The sequence below is a fragment of the Opisthorchis viverrini genome (assembly GCF_000715545.1).
Source record: "Opisthorchis viverrini unplaced genomic scaffold opera_v5_71, whole genome shotgun sequence".
Classification (NCBI taxonomy): domain Eukaryota; kingdom Metazoa; phylum Platyhelminthes; class Trematoda; order Opisthorchiida; family Opisthorchiidae; genus Opisthorchis; species Opisthorchis viverrini.
The window spans coordinates 492,354-498,872 of record NW_008751727.1 but is presented as its reverse complement, the minus strand read 5'-3'; positions in this window follow the sequence as shown (position 1 = coordinate 498,872).

The window sequence follows — 6,519 nt, the reverse complement described above, 5'->3', positions numbered from 1 at the left end:
CAGGCTGTGAGGTGGCCTCTTCGAGCAGAGGAACTAAGATGTCCTCGAGCCACCACAAAGAGACTGGACCTTACCGCGGTGTGACGGTCTGTGTACCTCCATAAACCATAAAGCAATATTGGGGAGTGTACGTGTGACACTCACAAAGCTCTGACCAGTGCGGTTGAGGGTTGGAACATGAGTTGCAACCTGCTGTTGATGGTCTTGCGCCACTGCTTACTTTAAGTTTGGCCTCTGAGGTAAACGCTTTGGTTGAAGATCCCAATCGTCCTCCTGCCTAGATCTGAAAGCCCTGACAGTATCTCAACCAACATACGATCATGATACTTACAACTAACAATACTCTCGTGGCACTTCTGCCATCTCGTGATGCCATCTGACGGGTGGCTTTAACTGCTGCATACAGCAGGGTGGGTAAAAACAGGCTACTGCTGAGGGCTCCCTTCTTTCTCTTTCATATATTCACCCTTTCCTCCCTCCTCACTCCGCTGCTATAACCATCTCCGAAGGCCATTTCGTAAGGACTGACAGATCCGTTCGTCTCGCATTTCCGCTAGCTGCAATAATTACAGATGACTCGGCCGTAACGACCAAAGACACTTCGACGTTGTCCTCCAAATTGCGTCGCTTAGTTCACATGACAGACTTTAACACTCGTACTCCGAAACAAGCTGAACAACAAACTGCCCTTGTGGGTACACTGAATTCGTTTAATTTGTGTGTTGTCTGTCTGAAATGGGGATTCAATACCCGAGTAGAGTTGTTGAACTGACCTACCCATCGGTTTGCACTCACTGCTTGTTGCGCGCCTCTGAAGATGCAGTATCCACTGTGGGTGGTGATGCCGGGGTCGTTACTGTCTTAAGCCACCGAGCTGAAGTGCCTCTGGATGGATGATTACCCGTTAATAGTCACCAATGTGCAGTTCACTCGGAAGCGTCTGAGAATTTCGCAAGTATGCCGAAAATCATCGTTGGTTAATTGTCTGCTTACGCCCCGACAGACTACATCTCTGAGGAGCGCAAACACAGATTGCGACAATGAGCGCCTTGCTGTGGTTGGCTAAGGACTAGTATCCTTGCGCAAGCAGGTCGACTATTTGTTCTGAAGGTTCAGTTGGTGGTCTTCTAGAAGTGGGACTGAGACATAGGAACAACGACGATTGCCCGCTGAAGTTAGGTGATGACCACAGACCATTTCTGTGCAGTGCTGGGAAAGCATTCAGCCCTAGCACCCATTTGGTCATCATCATCACCCATTTGGTGCCTAGCTGCCATGCCCTATGGACGGAGCCACGAAGGCTGGGATACTCCCAGGTTGCCCAAACCTAGACAGAACTGGTCGATATGCGGAAGTCGGGTTCGAACCAAGGACCTTCCGGTTAGTAAATCCGCACTCTAACTGCCGAACCATTTTACCCATTAGCTATAGATGGGGCGGTTTAATTACTGACTGTTGGCGTGTGGATTCGGATCACGAGCTTGTTCGTTTTTGCTTTTCGTGGCGCAAAAGATACGCACACCTCACGTGACAGTCGGGCTATCGGACTCTGATATGGAGGAAGCCTGTCAAAATCATCTATTAGTCTTTTCGGACAAGCCGTCTTTCGGTGTGTTCGTAGCCAAAAATGTTCTGCGGAGATAGCATGATCGGTATGATCGGCGAGACCATGTTGAGCGTTGCCTTTGGTACAGCATGAACCAAAATGTATTAATGAGTGTAATAGAACTTCGTGGGTATATCCCTAACGTCGGTTTTGATGGTCATCCAGCGTTTCGCATCAGCATACACCGGCCCAAGGCTTTGGGGGATTTGTTTTTTGGCAGTTGGTTCAGCCCCAAGAATTGTACCACCTGGAGCTCCTTAAAACAGGGAATGACAGCCGCTAAACTTTCCAAGGGCTAATCACACACCCTTCACAGAAAAGGGCCTAGAAGGCTTCCTACTGTTTCCGAAGCCTTCTGCGATAGTTTCTGCAAAGAATCCATCAGTCTGCGCATTCTATATCTCCTTTTTCCACGGCCTTGAAGGTAAACATGCGGGCAGCCACATACTGTGTGGACATAACACACAGAGTCGGTTATTCACATGTCCAATCCTTAACACCTAAATGGAAAAATCTTGTCCTGAAGACCAGTCAATTATATAATTCACCGCTCCCGCTGATCTTGCGTCAAAAATCTGGTTTCTCCCTCAACCTTCGAGTTTTCTGAGCCCCAAGTCGTCAAAGTCAGTCTTCAACAGTGATTACAGTCTGGCGCATTTAGCGGGCAGCTACCGTACTATACGGTGTCTGTCAGTTTGATTGACTTATATGTAAGTATTGGTGATGTACAACCTTGTCTACTGGGCTTTGGTTCATGAGCTTTATTTCTGTTTCCCATCCACAGAAATTGTCGTGAACACCTGCCTTCGGAAAATCACTGTCCCCTGGTGCTTCCATAGCGTGCATATTACATAATTGGCGACCAAGCCAGGATGGTTACCACACACAGAGTAAACCTACAACAAAGATCCTGGCTCAACATATATGCATACAGGCCTCAGAGCTAGCACGTTGCTCACTCACACACGGTAGACGCAGCCCCAGATACAGCAACCCCTGCACACGCTCACCAGCTTAACGCACCACACCACTAGCACCGGCCGGTTCACGTAGGCCATGGTACACCGGGGACGGTGTTCTTCAGAAAGGAGGCCAGTGTAGTATACGGTGTCTCTCAGTTTGATCGATTTATATGTGAGTATTGGTGATGTACAACCTTGCCTACTGGGCTTTGGATCATGAGCTTTATTTCCGTTTTCCATCCGTAGAAATTGTCGTGAACACCTGCCTTCGGGGAATCACTGTCCCCTGGTGCTTCCATGGCGTGCATATTACATCTACTCATATCAAAATGGAAAAAACACTACAGCAGTACGCCAACCATATACATGCGCAGAATCAATTTCTGTACCCATGTAGTTGAATAAACAACAAAATTTCTCCACGTTCGAAATTTTTAAAACGTGCGCAAGGTCAAAGGTGTGGCAAACTATTACGCACAGGACGACTGACAGCGTCCCTGTAAGGCATGTAGGTATGTTGAGCTGTAATAGGTAAGTTCGACACGACGTTCGCCCCCGCTTTCAGGCGGGCTCAATAAATACTGCACTTTCGCACACAAGAGAGTAAAAACTCCACAAAAACTCTATCCCGGGTTGACTATATGTCTTGCCAGCATGAAACAGAGTTAAGTCGTTCAAAGTGTTCATCCTACCCTGGTTCCTCCACAGGGTCGGTCCGCGATGCAAATCAGAGGATGGCCTATTGATACAATTCACGGGTGTTTTCCTACAATTCTTATTGGACTGCTCCATCCCGGAAGTAATTTCGAGCGATATACTTGAATGCCTCTAGACAAACTCCGACTTTTTGGAATGCTATCAGATACACGGCAGATACACGAAGGTGAGCACTCCCTTGATTTCTGTCGCCGTTACGTGGCCCACCCAGATATCTCGAATGTGGGGATCACCGTCCTCTTTTAGTGTAGTATTCTGGTAGGCTCCAACTGGAGGCGAGTAGGTGACTTCGCTGCGTACTTCGATAAAGCCCCCACAACCATCGCTATCTACTGTGCGACTATAAATTATTTTCACTGTCCTCTGAGCATTTCGAGTTCGAGCGAAGACCAATAGTACCTTATAGGAGAACTGGAGCGGGTAGTCTAAAATTGCTGCTACACATACTTGTCAGTAATATGACTTCACAGTTCACAGGGCCTCCTGGACTTAACCTCATCACCTAGAGACCGATAAAAACGTCAGAGTGATGTTCATTCATATATTGCAATGAGGTGCACGGACACAAAATGGTTGAGTGCCCATTATGCATCACTCAAGTAGATCACTTATTGAGCCAGTTCTAACCAACAAAAGTGCGGCATGCGATCAATTGATAATCAAACCCCACTCGCTTAGAGAGATCACGATATCCTTCCTCATATTTCAAGATATATATCAGAAACTGCTCACACACATGCCTAGTCACCACAGACTCACAAAGGATATTTAAGGTAGGAAAATAGTGCTGCAGTTTTGGTGCGTTTATTCACTTCGCACTGCATTATCATATACAGTGACCGACCAAAAGCACCGGCAATGCTCGAGGAAGACAACTCGCTTCGCGCCGTCGATTCCAGCGGATGTATCGGCGAGGTAACAGGAGCCTCCCCGAATAGGTTACAACCTTCCAACACTATGTACTGAAACCCCCACTGATGAAGTGGCCTTTGGCCAAGTATACCAAGGAACACATCATGCGAGGTGGTTTAAACATAGGTCCACTTACGAATTCGTAGCTAAGTGGAAAACACCACCTAGCTTATGAACCAGACAGAATAAACGAAAGGCATATTAACCGTCGCCTTGCACGCAGACTATTCTAAAATGCTCATTCTTCGGTGCTTGACAGTCTTGCGGGGATAGATTGAAGTTCTGAAAGCAAATCACAACAGCCAATCTCACTTTTCGTCTACTCTTCCGTGCGCGCATCCCTTTAACAGCCACCGGCCCTAGTCTCGCCCAACCTCCCAAATAAGCTTTTCATTTATTTCCGCATGCCATGCAGTATCAAGTGACTATCCATCTCCCCACTACACGCATTAGTGTAGTGCCATATAACCCCCGAAATGATGGCCTGCCCTCCCGTCGAACTTCTCACAAAAATTTCGAAATTAGCAACGCTGGACCCCTTCCCTTGCCGTCTGTGAGCGCTTTTTCGGCACTCAACATGTCCTCTCACGCTCCCCGAAGTAACAGGTCCACCCTCGCGACTGCCTGCGATCCGATTACCTTCCCCATACAATACTGCGAGGGCAAATAAGCTCGATCACCAGAATTAGATCCTGACTGCTCACGTTTCACATTCCTCTTCTCCATATCGAGCCCCAAGAAAGGCCACTGGCGCAGCCATAGCTCAGGCATTTAGTGATGCAGTCTTCTTGTGATTATTGTATCGTCCATTACTTTGACATTTGAAATTCCCCACGTCTGTTCTGTCTCTATTTGTAACCCCTACTCCACTTTTGTGTTTGGTGCGTGCATAAGAACTGGCGTTTGTTTGTCTCTACCACTTCACTGGTTTGGCCTTGAGGTCATCCAGCCATTTTGTGGCCGACTATTGCAGGCATGACTGTCTCACTTGGGAGCTTGGTTTGCACTTTGTGGTCCAAGTGGACGATATGCTGTGGACGAGCACCCACTGTTGACGTTTGTATATTTTGTGAATTTGAGTCTTACGTTAATAGCATCGTATAAAACTTCAGCTCCAAATTTGTTTTGCTTTGCCGAGGCTCTCATATTACTCACCACTCAAATAAACCTCCTGTCGTTATAACAACCTCAGTTGAGACTTAGTCGCGTGCCACCCCTCTACAACACCCATCTCAATAGTGCGTTATTAATGTATCTATTCCGGAACTGCCAAGAGCATATTTTCGATGGTCTAGTACTTTCGTGCCATACCTGTGGTTAGTCGGTTGAACTAGTGTTGATCGTAGCTTGCTCGCTAGTCCAAGTACGCTCTGTGCGACCGTTTACGTTGAAAGTTCGTACTTGCCAGAAACAGTGCATGATCAGCACACAACTAAAGGAATCTCTCGCCGTTGTCTGTGCGGCGAGCATTGACTCTGAATCGACCTCCCAAATGTGCCTTCAGAGAGCTCAGACGGCGTACTTGAGCATTCATATCTTCTGGGAGGATCACAACGTCAGTGCATTTTGCTTGACAGATGAGCCAGATAGACCTTGATATAAAATATCCTTCTAAGCATCAGAACTACAGTCCGCTGGGGCGTAAGCCGACACTACAAGCAGGCGAGATGCGTCGAGCTTGATTGAACTAGACAAACGGACGGCGCAAAGACGACTGTCCACTGGGATCCATTCCAGCAAAGCGCGTTCAGCTCTTGGGCTGATTGCAACTCCCACGCCATATATTACACTACTCATCGCCTCTGGGCAACCGGAAACACGAAGAGAGAAATGTGAAAGGGCTGGGTTCATTTTTTGCGTTCTGAGATGCATAACTCCGCCTGGATTTGTATGCGGGTTTCGGAAACATAGCATACATCAATTTTGAGGGAGCATAATGTCTCAGCACCAGATAAGCCGACTAGCCAACTCTCCTAGAGCTGGGTTTTTTGCGTTCTGAGATGCATAACTCCGCCTGGATTTGTATGCAGGTTTCGGAAACATAGCATACATCAATTTTGAGGGAGGGAGCTGTCTCAGCACCAGATAAGCCGACTAGCCAACTCTCCTGACCCGTTTGTCTGTGCCAGCTGCCTCTACGTCAAGGGTGCAATGCATACCGCAGCAATGAGAAGAGTCCCCCGAAACGGTACCCAATCCCCAGTGCAGATGCCAAAAGACCACTGTTGATGTTCCGCTTTAATCGGGATACTGGACGCGAAATTAGAGCGTCTTTCCAAGGCACTGGAGGACTCAGGCGCTAAGAATGCAGCGACCTGGGCG